Raw genomic sequence first — 15,513 nt, 5'->3', positions numbered from 1 at the left:
CGACTATGATGCACAAGCGAGCAGAAGACTAGGGGTTGCTCAGCCCCAACTAGGTAGTATCAGGTTAGAGGGATAATAGTGCTATGTCCTTTCGCTCTGGTGCATGCCCAAGAGCAGGTGTCCTCCTTTATCACAACCACGAGAGAGGCGGAGAAAGGCCCAATCTTGTCGGAGATGATGGCATTAAGGTGGCGCCAGAGGGACCAGGCGGTAAGCACGACGATGGTGGGGAGGCCATGCGGGTCCTAAACTCTGATCGGACGGTCCTCAACATGACCTACAAATAGAATTTTTTGTCCTTGATCGTCTTAGAAATATCAAGTGGACAAGAGCTAGGAACCTCTATTTCTACCTAACCGAGAGGCGGCAACGTTAGTCTTGAAAAACACCATGATTTTTCGTTGTGGCAGTGGAAGATAGAGAACTATACCTCCAGAATGGGTAATCTAGCTGGATCCATCAATAGATGGAATTCACACCATCACCTCACCAACATCAAAGCATCGTAGGGAGCATCTTCATCCACATAGTGTACCTATCAACGCACGCACTATACCCTACCCTATGGGCACCTCCGAGATACAGAGCCGGCACCACCCTTCCTACCACTGAACACACGTCGCTAGGAGGTCTGAAATAAAACTAAGAAAATGCGATCACCAACGCCAAGTCTAGAAGTTGAACTCTGGTGGGTTGGTTTCACCAGGAACCTAACCATTTGAGCTACGCTCAGTCCGCTCTCCGATGGTAATTGTTGTCTATTAGTTGATGCCTTATATTTATTTGGTGTATAAGATTTCATATTGCTCTTTCATATCCATATGCCCCTACACATATGATGTTTGTGACTTGTGAGGAGTTCATTTTGTTTCCATGATGACGACCTTGGGCTGGCTCGATAAAACCTAGTAGGTCTTTGGTGGGCCGAACACATATGGGCTAAAAGAGGGAGAAATTTAGTCAAAAAATTGCAATAAAATCAGTTTATGCGATTATATGTTGTGTGCAATTCATTAGTGGTAGTATGTGAATGCTGGTTGCTCCTACTTTGCGATTTTTGGGTTCATCCATATGCCCCTACACATATGATGTTTGTGACTTGTGAGGAGTTCATTTTGTTTCCATGATGACGACCTTGGGCTGGCTCAGACCTAGTAGGCTTTTGGTGGGCTGAAACACATATGGGCTAAAAGAGGGAGAAATCTAGTCAAAAAAATTGCAATAAAATCAGTTTATGCGATTATATGTTGTGTGTAATTCATTAGTGGTAGTATGTGAATGCTAGTTGCTGCTGCTTGTGAATTTTGGGGTCTAGAGGAGTGACAGTAAAAAAAAAATATTTCAAAAGAAAAGGATTTTTGAAAAAAGCAGAAAAGGATTTTTCAAAAAAAACTAATTTTAGCCCCCGGTGAGGATCGAACTCACGACCTTTCCCTTACGAAGGGAACGCACTACCACTATGCTACGGAGGCGCTCTGTGCGATATTTGTTTATGTTATTTTACTTAGCGAGTAATACAGAAATCAAATGGCCGCCGGACAGAAGTTGTGTACCGGTCCAGAGTTATTCTGAATGAACCGTCGTAATAGTCAGATCTGAGTCCTTTTCGCAAAAGGAGAATGCGAGGGCTTGTACTGGACTTTGGTTTGCGCGATATCTGTGGGTCAACAAACTAAACGAAAGTTCAGAGGCGCACAACTTGAGATCAACAGACCAGTTACAACTGATCTTGTGTCGCATGTACATGCATGCCACACGACGCCAGCACATCTTTCTGTTTACATATCGCCTGTGTGCTGCGCCGAACCGTAAGCGTTATTTATGCAGCGGCAGTGAAATGCGATGGCGCGCTGAACTTCTTGCTGCTCTGTGCAGTTGGATCCAGCGGCAGTCTTGTCTTGGAGTAGTACGTAAATTCAGATAACTTCAATACTGCACAGATGCACTGACGGATAGATCAGCAGGAAGAACCAATCATGAACATCTCATTCACGGATCCAATAAGTGTCATCTGACATGCTAATTTTGTACACGCTGAACTTATTCGTGTAATGCTCAGCTACATCTAGAGCTGAGACGGAGAAATCACTAGATCATCCGGTGTGCATGTCCCGTTCCTTTCCTATTGTTATGTTTGCAGATCGCCCGGTGTCGACTCTTCAGCCAATAGCATCTTCAGTTTGTGCAAATAACAGCGAAAGTCATGTTGGCAGGACAATGAAGGAAAATATCCTGCTCATGTTCGCTCCTGAAATGAAGGGAAAAAACGACTGCTTTGAACCCCCAAGAAAAATCGGTTGTCCGTTTACTGACAAATTTGTTTTTTATTATTAAAAAAAATTGTGTGTGAGAGAGAGTGAGTGAAAATAGAAATAATGCATTAAAAATATTCATCTCTCTGGAAAAAATGTCCATATATACTTTAAAATTTCCATGTATTAGAAAAAAATATTGAATTAAGAAATAATCATGCATGACTAGATTTAATATTCCTGTATTTCGAAATCACTGTCCGTGTAACATCCACCACCACTCAAAAAACCAGAAATGGACAAAGGAAGGAAAAAAACAAAAGAATATCAACGAAAAAACCATCCGAGAAAACCAAAAAAAGGCCACGACAAACCAGCGGAACCCGGCGATGTAGAACCACTCCTATTGTCGAGCTATCAGAACTGGGCTGGCCCATAGGCGGGTGGGCGTTATAGAGGAGGCAAAAATAAAAACGACGCAACATGCGTCGAATAAGATATGGCATGCCCCTCTGCCTGGGCAAAAGGGGCATTGTTGATTCCTAATATAGGCAGATCCCTCGATAGGGTTTTTCATGGAGCAGAGTACGCATAGATGATCAGACTAGGTGCACATGAGATTAGGATTTGTCGGGAACCAAGTCCATCAAGTAGTTACTGTATGAGCCAAACTTCATCCTATGTGGATTCAACTCCGCAGAAGAGTATCGTTATACTATTATGCTCTATAGGAGACTATGATCCTGCAAGATTTCAACGGATGAAGCTATGAATGGATCACTCACATGATATGAGGCATTAATCGACAACAAGTCAATTTAGGATTTATTTGGGACCGCTTCACTCCATCAAAATCAGCTTCACTCCATCAAATCCACTTTTTGGCAATCCTCCTTTTTGAAAAATAATAATCAAATCCACTTTAAAGCAATTCCACCCAGGAGTTATAGCTCCACCAGAGAGTAGTTTATCTTATTTGACTTCCAGCTAGCTCCAGCTTCATGAATGAGGAATTTTGGTGGGAAAGGTCTATTGGGGGATGGTGACATGGAAAAATAACGTAGGAGTTGTTGGGGAGCGTAGCAGAAATTCAAAATTTTCCTACGAGTCATCAAGATCTATCTATGGAGAAACCAGCAACGAGGGGAAGGAGAGTGCATCTACATACCCATGTAGATCGCTAAGTGGAAGCGTTCAAGAGAACGGGGTTGAAGGAGTCGTACTCGTCGTGACCCAAATCACCGGAGATCCTAGTGCCGAACGGACGGCACCTCAGCGTTCAACACACGTACAGCCCGGTGACATCTCCCATGCTTTGATCCAGCAAGGAGAGAGGGAGAGGTTGAGGAAGACTCCGTCCAGCAGCAGTACAATGGCGTGGTGGTGATGGAGGAGCGTGGCAATCCTGCAGGACTTCGCCAAGCACCGCGGGAGAGGAGAAGGGGGAGAGGTAGGGCTGCGCCAGGGAGAGGTCAAACTCATGTGTTGGCAGCCCCAAAATCCTCAAGTATATATAGGGGAGAGGGGGGCGGCGGCCAGCCCAAGATCCCATCTGAGGAGGGCGGCCAAGGGGGGGAGAGGGGAAACTTGCCCCCCAAGTTAGGTGGGTGCGCCCCCTCCCCAAACCCTAGGCGCCTTGGGCCCTTGTGGGGGGGGGGGGGCGCACCAGCCCACCTGGGGCTGGCCCCTGAAGGAAATATGCCCTAGAGGCAATAATAAAGTAATTATTTATTTCCTCATATCATGATAAATGTTTATTATTCATGCTAGAATTGTATTAACCGGAAACATGATACATGTGTGAATACATAGACAAACATATAGTCACTAGTATGCCTCTACTTGACTAGCTCATTAATCAAAGATGGTTATGTTTCCTAACCATAGACATGTGTTATCATTTGATTAATGAGATCACATCATTAGGAGAATGATGTGATTGACATGACTCATTCCGTTAGCCTAGCACTTGATCGTTTAGTATGTTGCTATTGCTTTCTTCATGACTTATACATGTTCCTGTAACTATGAGAATTATGCAACTCCCGTTTACCGGAAGAATGCTTTGGGTACTACCAAACGTCACAACATAACTGGGTGATTATAAAGGAGTACTACAGGTGTCTCCGAAGGTACATGTTGAGTTGGCGTATTTTGAGATTAGGTTTTGTCACTCTGATTGTCGGAGAGGTATCTCTAGGCCCTCTCGGTAATGCACATCATTATAAGCCTTGCAAGCAATGTGACCAAATGAGTTGGTTACGGGATGATGCATTACGTAATGAGTAAAGAGACTTGCCGGTAACGAGATTGAACTAGGTATTGGATACCTACGATCAAATCTCGGGCAAGTAACATACCGATGACAAAGGGAACAACATATGTTGTTATGCGGTTTGACCGATAAAGATCTTCGTAGAATATGTAGGAGCCAATATGAGCATCCAGGTTCCGCTATTGGTTATTGACCAAGAATAGTTCTAGGCCATGTCTACATTGTTCTCAAACCCGTAGGGTCCGCACGCTTAAGGTTTCGATGACAATTATATTATGAGTTTATGAGTTTTGATGTACCAAAGGAGTTCGGAGTCCCGGATGAGATCGGGGACATGACGAGGAGTCTCGAAATGGTCGAGACGTAAAGATCGATATATTGGACGACTATATTCGGAGTTCGGAAAGGTTCCGAGTAATTCAGGTATTTCACGGAGTACCGGAGAGTTACGGGAATTCGCCGGGGAGTATATGGGCCTTATTGGGCCATACGGGAATAGAGGAGAGAGGCCGAAAGGAAGGAGGTGCGCAGCCCCCCTCTGGTCCGAATTGGACAAGGGGTGCGGCCCCCTTTTCCTTACTCCAACAAGGAAGGGGGGAGTCCTACTCCCGGTGGGAGTAGGACTCCTCCTGGCGCGCCCCTCCTGGCCGGCCGAACCCATCCCCCTTGCTCCTTTATATAAGGGGGCAGGGGGCACCTCAAGGCAGAACAACACAAGTTGATCTACGGATCGTTCCTTAGCCGTGTGCGGTGCCCCCGTCCACCATATTCCACCTCGGTCATATCGTCGCGGAGTTAGGCAAAGCCCTGCGCCGGTAAAGCATCATCATCGTCACCACGCCGTCGTGTCGACGGAACTCATCCTCGAAGCTTTGCTGGATCGGAGCCCGGGGATCGTCATCGAGCTGAACGTGTGCTGAACTCGGAGGTGCCGTACGTTCGGTACTTGGATCGGTCGGATCGTGAAGACGTACGACTACATCAACCACGTTGTCATAACGCTTCCGCTTTCGGTCTACGAGGGTACGTGGACACACTCTCCCCTCTCGTTGCTATGCCATCACCATGATCTTGCGTGTACGTAGGAAATTTTTTGAAATTACTACGTTCCCCAACAGTGGCATCCGAGCCTAGGTTTTATGCGTTGATGTTATATGCACGAGTAGAACACAAGTGAGTTGTGGGCGATACAAGTCATACTGCTTACCAGCATGTCATACTTTGGTTCGGTGGTATTGTGAGATGAAGCGGCCCGGACCGACATTACGCGTACGCTTACGCGAGACTGGTTTCACCGTTGCGAGCACTCGTGCTTAAAGGTGGCTGGCGGGTGTCTGTCTCTCTCACTTTAGCTGAATCGAGTGTGGCTACGCCCGGTCCTTGCGAAGGTTAAAACAGCACTAACTTGACGAACTATCGTTGTGGTTTTGATGCGTAGGTAAGAACGGTTCTTGCTAAGCCCGTAGCAGCCACGTAAAATTTGCAACAACAAAGTAGAGGACATCTAACTTGTTTTTGCAGGGCATGTTGTGATGTGATATGGTCAAGACGTGATGCTATATTTTATTTATGAGATGATCATGTTTTGTAACCGAAGTTATCGGCAACTGGCTGGAGCCATATGGTTGTCGCTTTATTGTATGAAATGCAAACGCCCTGTAATTGCTTTACTTTATCTCTAAGCGGTAGCGATAGTCGTAGAAGCAATAGATGGCGTAACAACAACAATGCTACGATGGAGATCAAGGTGTCGCGCCGGTGACGATGGTGATCACGACGGTGCTTCGAAAATGGAGATCACAAGCACAAGATGATGATGGCCATATCATATCACTTATATTGATTGCATATGATGTTTATCTGTTATACATCTTATTATGTTTTGTTTGACGGTAGGATTTTAAGATGATCTCTCACTAATTATCAAGAAGTGTTCTCCCTGAGTATGCACCGTTGCGAAAGTTCTTCGTGCTGAGACACCACGTGATGATCGGGTGTGATAGGCTCTACGTTCAAATACAACGGGTGCAAAACAGTTGCACACGCGGAATACTCAGGTTAAACTTGACGAGCCTAACATATACAGATATGGCCTCGGAACACGGAGACCGAAAGGTCGAGCATGAATCATATAGTAGATATGATCAATATATTGATGTTCACCGTTGAAACTGCTCCATCTCACGTGACGATCGGACATGGTGTAGTTGATATGGATCACGTAATCACTTAGAGGATTAGAGGGATGTCTATCTAAGTGGGAGTTCTTAAGTAATATGATTAATTGAACTTAAATTTATCATGAACTTAGTCCTGGTAGTTTTTTGCAAATTATGTTGTAGATAAATAGCTCGCGTTGTTGCTTTCATATGTTTATTTTATATGTTCCTAGTGAAAATTGTGTTGAAAAATGTTAGTAGCAATGATGCAGATTGGATCCGTGATCTGAGGTTTATCCTCATTACTGCGCAGAAGAATTATGTCCTTGATGCACCGCTAGGTGACAAACCTATTGCAGGAGCAGATGCAGACGTTATGAACGTTTGGCTAGCTCAATATGATGACTACTTGATAGTTTAGTGCACCATGCTTAATGGCTTAGAATCGGGACTTCAAAGATGTTTTAAACGTCATGGATCATATGAGATATTCCAGGAGTTGAAGTTAATATTTCAAGCAAATACCCGAGTTGAGAGATATAAAGTCTCCCACAAGTTCTATAGCTAAAAGATGGAGGAGAATCGCTCAACTAGTGAGCATGTGCTCAAATTGTCTGGGTACTACAATCGCTTGAATCAAGTGGGAGTTAATCTTCCAGATAAAATAGTGATTGACAGAATTCTCTAGTCACCATCACCAAGTTAGTAGAACTTTGTGATGAACTATAGTATGCAAGGGATGACGAAAACGATTCCCGAGCTCTTCGTGATGTTGAAATTGACGAAGGTAGAAATCAAGAAAGAGCATCAAGTGTTGATGATTGACAAGACCACTAGTTTCAAAAAAAGGGCAAAGGGAAAGAAAGGGAACTTTAAGAAGAATGACAAGCAAGTTGTCACTCCCGCGAAGAAGCCCAAAGCTGGACCAAAGCCTGAAACTGAGTGATTACACTGCAAAGGAAATGGTCACTGGAAACGGAAATACCCTGAATATTTGGTGGATAATAAGGATGGCAAACTGAACAAGGGTATATTTGATATACAGGTTATTGATGTGTACCTTACTAGTGTTTATAGTAACCCCTGAGTATTTAATACTTGTTCGGTTGCTAAAGATTAGTAACTCGAAACAGGAGTTACAAAATAAACAGAAACTAGTTGAAGGTGAAGTGACGATGTGTGTTGGAAGTGGTTCCAAGACTGATATGATCATCATTGCACACTCCCTATACTTTCGGGATTAGTGTTAAACCTAAATAAATGTTATTTGGCGTTTGCGTAGAACATGAATATGATTTGATCATGTTTATTGCGATACGGTTATTCATTTAAAGTCAAAGAATAATTGTTATTCTGTTTACATGAATAAAACCTTCGATAGTCATACACCCAATGAAAATAGTTTGTTGGATCTCGACCGTAGTGATACACATATTCATAATATTGATGCCAAAAGATGCAAAGTTAGTAATGATAGTGCAACTTATTTGTGGCACTGCCGTTTGGGTCATATCGGTGTAAAGCGCATGAAGAAACTCCATAAAGATGGATTTTCGGAATCACTTGGTTGTGAATCATTTGATGCTTGCGAACCGTGCCTTTTGGGCAAGATGACTAAAACTCCGTTCTCCAGGACAATGGAACGAGCTACTGACTTATTGGAAATAATACATACCGATGTATGCGATTCAATGAGTGTTGATGCTCATGGCAAGTATCGTTATTTTCTGACCTTCACAAGATGATTTGAGAAGATATGGGTATATCTACTTGATGAAACATAAGTCTGAAATAGTTGAAAGGTTCAAAGAATTTCAGAGTGAAGTGGAAAAATCATCGTAACAAGAAAATAAAGTTTGTGCAATCTGATCGCGGAGACGAATATTTGAGTTACGAGTTTGGTCTTCAATTAAAACAATGTGGAATAGTTTCACAGCTCACGCCACCTGGAACACCACAACGTTATGGTGTGTCCGAACGTCGTAACCGCACTTTATTGGATATGGTGCGATCTATGATGTCTCTTACTGATTTACCATTATCGTTTTGGGGTTATGCATTAAAGACAGTTGCATTCACATTAAAAGGGCACCATCTAAATCCGTTGAGATGACACCGTATGAACTATGGTTTAGTAGTAAACCTAAGTTGTCGTTTCTTAAAGTTTGGGGCTGCGATGCTTATGTGAAAAGTTTCATCCTGATAAGCTCAAACCCAAATCGGAGAAGTGCGTCTTCATAGAATACCCAAAGGAAACTATTGGGTACACCTTCTATCACAGATCCGAAGGCAAGATATTCGTTGCTAAAAATGGATCCTTTCTAGAGAAGGAGTTTCTCTCGAAAGAAGTGAGTGGGAGGAAAGTAGAGCTTGATAAGGTAATTTGTACCTTCTCCCGAATTGGAAAGTAGTTCATCACAGAAATCAGTTCCAGTGATTCCTACACCAATTAGTGAGGAAGCTAATGATGATGATCATGAAACTTCAGATCAAGTTACTACAGAACCTCGTAGGTCTTCCAGAGTACGGTCCGCACCAGAGTGGTATGGTAATCCTATTCTGAAAGTCATGTTACTAGACCATGATAAACCTACGAACTATGAGGAAGCAATGATGAGCCCAGATTCCGCGAACTGGCTGGAGGCCATGAAATCTGAGATAGGATCCATGTATGAGAACAAAGTGTGGACTTTGGTGGACTTGCCTGATGATCGGCAAGCCATAGAAAATAAATGGATCTTCAAGAGGAAGATGGACGTTGATAGTAGTGTTACTATCTACAAAGCTCGACTTGTCACAAAAAGGTTTTTCGACAAGTTCAAGATGTTGAATACAATGAGATTTTCTCACTCGTATCGATGCTTAAGTCTGTCCGAATCATGTTAGCAATTGCCACATTTTATGAAATCTGGCAAATGGATGTCAAAATTGTATTCCTTAATGGATTTATTAAAGAAGAGTTGTATATGATGCAACCAGAAGGTTTTGTCAATCCTAAAGATGCTAACAAAGTGTGCAAGCTCCAGCAATCCATCAATGGACTGGTGCAAGCATCTCGGAGTTAGAATATACGCTTTGATGAGTTGATCAAAGCATATGGTTTTATACAGACTTTTGGAAAGGCCTGTATTTACAAGAAAGTGAGTGGGAGCTCTGTAGCATTTCTAATATTATATGTGGATGACATATTGCTAATTGGAAATGATACGGAAATTCTGGATAGCATGAAAGGATGCTTGAATAAGAGTTTTTCAAAGCAAGACCTCGGTGAAGCTGCTTACACATTGAGCATCAAGATCTATATAGATAGATCAAGACGCTTGATAAGATTTTTCAATGAGTATATACCTTGATAAATTTTTGAAATAGTTCAAAATGGAACAGTCAAAGAAAGAGTTCTTGCCTGTGTTACAAGGTGTGAAGTTGAGTAAGACTCAAGACCCGACCATTGTAGAAAATAGAAAGAGAATGAAAAGTCATAACCTATGCCTCAGTCATAGGTTCTATAAAGTATGCTATGCTGTGAACCAGACCTATTGTATACCTTGCTCTTTGTTTGGCAAAGGAATACAATTTTGATCTAATAAGTAGATCACTGGACATGGGTCAAGAATATCCTTAGTGAGGACTAAGGAGATGTTTCTCGATTATGAAGGTGATAAAAGAGCCCGTCGTTAAAGTTACATCGGTGCAAGCTTTCACACCGATCCAGATGACTCTAAGTATCAATCTGGATACATATTGAAAGTGGGAGCAATTAGCTAGAGTAGCTCCGTGCAAAGCATTGTAGACATAGAATATTTGCAAAATACATACGACTCTGTAATATGACAGACCTGTTGACTAAACTTCTCTCACGAGCAAAACATGATCATACCTTAGTACTCTTTGGGTGTTAATCACATAGCGATGTGAACTAGATTATTGACTCTAGTAAACCTTTTGGGTGTTGATCACATGACGATGTGAACTATGGGTATTAATCACATACAAATGTGAATATTGGTGTTAAATCACATGATGATGTGAACTAGATTATTGACTCTAGAGCAAGTGGGAGACTGAAGGAAATATGCCCTAGAAGCAATAATAAAGTTATTATTTATTTCCTCATATCATAATAAATGTTTATTATCCATGCTAGAATTGTATTAACCGGAAACATGATACATGTGTGAATACGTAGACAAACATATAGTCACTAGTATGCCTCTACTTGACTAGCTCATTAATCAAAGATGGTTATGTTTCCTAACCATAGACATGTGTTGTCATTTGATTAACGGGATCACATCATTAGGAGAATGATGTGGTTGACATGACCCATTCCGTTAGCCTAGCACTTGATCGTTTAGTATGTTGTTATTGCTTTCTTCATGACTTATACATGTTCCTGTAACTATGAGAATTATGCAACTCCCGTTTACCGGAAGAACACTTTGGGTACTACCAAACGTCACAACGTAACTGGGTGATTATAAAGGAGTACTATAGGTGTCTCCAAAGGTACATGTTGAGTTGGCGTATTTCGAGATTAGGTTTTGTCACTCCGATTGTCGGAGAGGTATCTCTGGGCCCTCTCGGTAATGCACATCATTATAAGCCTTGCAAGCAATGTGACCAAATGAGTTGGTTACGGGATGATGCATTACATAACAAGTAAAGATACTTGCCGGTGACGAGATTGAACTAGGTATTGGATACCGACGATCAAATCTCGGGCAAGTAACATACCGATGACAAAGGGAACAACGTATGTTGTTATGCGGTTTGACCGATAAAGATCTTCGTAGAATATGTAGGAGCCAATATGAGCATCCAGGTTCCGCTATTGGTTATTGACCAAGAATAGTTCTAGGTCATGTCTACATTGTTCTCAAACCCGTAGGGTCCGCACGCTTAAGGTTTCGATGACAATTATATTATGAGTTTATGAGTTTTGATGTACCGAAGGAGTTCGGAGTCCCGGATGAGATCGGGGACATGACGAGGAGTCTCGAAATGGTCGAGACGTAAAGATCAATATGTTGGACGACTATATTCGGAGTTCGGAAAGGTTCCGAGTGATTCGGGTATTTTTCGGAGTACCGGAGAGTTACGGGAATTCGCCGGGGAGTATATGGGCCTTATTGGGCCATACGGGAATAGAGGAGAGAGGCCGAAAGGAAGGAGGCGCGCAGCCCCCCTCTGGTCCGAATTGGACAAGGGGTGCGGCCCCCTTTTCCTTGCTCCTCTCCCCCTCTTTCCTTCTCTCCTACTCCAACAAGGAAGGGGGGGAGTCCTACTCCCGGTGGGAGTAGGACTCCTCCTGGCGCGCCCCTCCTGGCCGGCCGAACCCCTCCCCCTCGCTCCTTTAAATACGGGGGCAGGGGGGCACCTCAAGGCAGAACAACACAAGTTGATCTATGGACCGTTCCTTAGCCGTGTGCGGTGCCCCCCCTCCACCATATTCCACCTCGGTCATATCGTCGCGGAGTTTAGACGAAGCCCTGCGCCGGTAGAGCATCATCATCATCACCACGCCATCGTGCTGACGGAACTCATCCCCGAAGCTTTGCTGGATCGGAGCCCGGGGATCGTCATCGAGCTGAACGTGTGCTGAACTCGGAGGTGCCGTACGTTCGGTACTTGGATCGGTCGGATCGTGAAGACATACGACTACATCAACCACGTTGTCATAACGCTTCCGCTTTCGGTCTACGAGGGTACGGGGACACACTCTCCCCTCTCATTGCTATGCCATCACCATGATCTTGCGTGTACGTAGGAATATTTTTGGAATTACTACGTTCCCCAACAGCCCCCTCCCACACTTGGCCCATGCTGCCCTCCGGGGATGCTGGCCCCACTTGGTGGACCCCCGGGACCCTCCCGGTGGTCCAGGTACGTTACCGATAAAACCCGAAACTTTTCCGGTGACCAAAACATGACTTCCCATATATAAATCTTTACCTCCGGACCATTCCGGAACTCCTCATGACGTCTGGGATCTCATCCGGGACTCCGAAAAACATTCGGTAACCACATACAAACTTCCTTTATAACCCTAGCGTCATCGAACCTTAAGTGTGTAGACCCTACGGGTTCGGGAACCATGCAGACATGACCGAGACGTTCTCCGGTCAATAACCAACAGCGGGATCTGGATACCCATGTTGGCTCCCACATGTTCCACGATGATCTCATCGGATGAACCACGATGTCAAGGACTCAATCAATCCCGTATATAATTCCCTTTGTCTACGGTATTGTACTTGCCCGAGATTCAATTGTCGGTATGCCGATACCTTGTTCAATCTTGTTACTGGCAAGTCTCTTTACTCGTTCTGTAACACATCATCCCGTGATCAACCCCTTGGTCACATTGTGCACATTATGATGATGTCCTACCTAGTGGGCCCAGAGATACCTCTCCGTTACACGGAGTGACAAATCCCAGTCTCGATTCATGCCAACCCAACAGACACTTTCGGAGATACATGTAGTGCACCTTTACAGCCACCCAGTTACGTTGTGACATTTGGTACGCCCAAAGCATTCCTACGGTATCCGGGAGTTGCCCAATCTCATGGTCTAAGGAAATGACACTTGACATTAGAAAATCTTTAGCATACGAACTACGATCTTTGTGCTAGGCTTAGGATTGGGTCTTGTCCATCACATCGTTCTCCTAATGATGTGATCCCGTTATCAATGACATCCAATGTCCATGGTCAGGAAACCGTAACCATCTATTGATCAACGAGCTAGTCAACTAGAGGCTTACTAGGGACATGGTGTTGTCTATGTACCCACACATGTATCTGAGTTTCCTATCAATACAATTATAGCATGGATAATAAACGATTATCATGAACAAGGAAATATAATAATAATAACTAATTTATTATTGCCTCTAGGGCATATTTCCAACAGTCTCCCACTTGCACTGGAGTCAATAATCTAGTTGACATTGCCATGTGATAAACACTGATAGGTCACATCGCCATGTGACCAACATCCAAAGAGTTTACTAGTGTCTAAACTAGTTCACATCACCATGTGATTAAATCTCAATGAGTTCTGGGGTTTGATCATGTTTTGCTTGTGAGAGAGGTTTTAGTCAACGGGTCTGCAACATTCAGATCTGTATGTACTTCGCAATTCTCTATGTCATATTGTAAATGTTGCTTCCATGCTCCACTTGAAGCTATTCCAAATGGTTGCTCCACTATACGTATCCGGTTTGCTACTCAGAGTCATTCGGATAGGTGTTAAAGCTTGCATCGACGTAACCCTTTACGCCGAACTCTTTATCACCTCCATAATCGAGAAACATGTCCTTTATTTACTCCGAGGACAATTTTGACCGCTGTCCAATGATCTATTCCTGGATCATTCTTGTACCCCTTGACTGACTCATGGCAAGGCACACTTCCGGTGCGGTACACAACATAGCATACTATAGAGCCTATGTCTGAAGCATAGGGGACGACCTTCGTCCTTTCTCTCTCTTTTGCCATGGTCGAGCTTTAACTCTTAACTTCATACCTTACAACTCAGGCAAGAACTCCTTCTTTGACTGATCCATCTTGAACACCTTCAAGATCATGTCAAGGTATGTGCTCATTTGAAAGTACCATTTAGCGTTTTTTGATCTATCCTCATAGATCTTGATGCTCAATGTTCAAGTAGCTTAATCCAGGTTTTTCTATTGAAAAACACCTTTCAAATAACCCTATATGCTTTCCAGAAATTGTACATCATTCCTGATCAATAATATGTCAACAACATATACTCATCAGAAATTCTATAGTGCTCCCACTCACTTCTTTGGAAATACAAGTTTCTCATAAACTTTTGTATAAACCCAAAATCTTTGATCATCTCATCAAAGCGTACATTCCAACTCCGAGATGCTTACTCCAGTCCTTAGAAGGATCGCTGGAGTCAGCATACCTTTTAGCATCCTTAGGATCGACAAAAACTTTCTGATTGTATCACATACAACCTTTCCTTACGAAGACTGGTAAGGAAACTCGTTTTGACATCCATCTGCCAGATTTCATAAATGCAGCTAATGCTAACATGATTCCGACGGACTTAAGCATCGCTACGGATGAGAAAATCTCATCGTAGTCAACTCCTTGAACTTGTGAAAAACTCTTCGCCACAAGTCGAGCTTCATAGACGGTGACACCGTCCACGTCCGTCTTCTTCTTAAAGATCCATTTATCTCAATGGCTTGCCTATCATCGGGCAAGTCCACCAAAGTCCATGCTTTGTTCTGATACATGGATCCTATCTCGGATTTCAGGGCTTCTAACCATTTGTCGGAATTCGATCCCACCATCGCTTCTCCATAGCTCGTAGGTTCATTTTTGTCTAGCAACATGACCTTCAAGACAGGATTACTGTACCACTCTGAAGTAGTACGCATCCTTGTCGACCTACGAGGTTTGGTAGTGACTTGATCCGAAGTTTCATGATCACTATCATAAGCTTCTACTTCAATTGGTGTAGGTGCCACAGGAACAACTTCCTGTGCCCTGCTACACACTAGTTGAAGTGATGGTTCAATAACCTTATCAAGTCTCCACCATCCTCCCACTCAATTCTTTCGAGAGAAACTTTTCCTCGAGAAAGGACCCGTTTCTAAAAACAATTACTTTTGCTTCTGGATCTGAGATAGGAGGTATAACCAACCATTTTGGGTATCCTATGAAGATGTATTTATCCGTTTTGGGTTCGAGCTTATCACGATTAAACTTTTTCACATAAGCGTCGCAGCCCCAAACTCTTAAGAAACGACAACTTAGGTTTCTCCAAACCATAGTTCAAACGGTGT

The 15,513-nt window shown here is 43.3% G+C and overlaps 1 non-coding gene across 1 annotated transcript; it reads right to left on the bottom strand.

Annotated features, from left to right (window-relative positions):
• Positions 1–1,400: 1,400 nt before the first annotated feature.
• On the bottom strand, positions 1,401–1,472 carry TRNAT-CGU (transfer RNA threonine (anticodon CGU)). Its single transcript has one exon. It is a non-coding gene; the product is annotated as a tRNA-Thr (tRNA).
• Positions 1,473–15,513: the final 14,041 nt, after the last annotated feature.

Source organism: Triticum aestivum, chromosome 1B, assembly GCF_018294505.1.
Source record: "Triticum aestivum cultivar Chinese Spring chromosome 1B, IWGSC CS RefSeq v2.1, whole genome shotgun sequence".
Taxonomy (NCBI): domain Eukaryota; kingdom Viridiplantae; phylum Streptophyta; class Magnoliopsida; order Poales; family Poaceae; genus Triticum; species Triticum aestivum.
The sequence above is the reverse complement of the archived record's forward strand: the minus strand, read 5'-3'. Positions and strand labels throughout refer to the sequence as shown.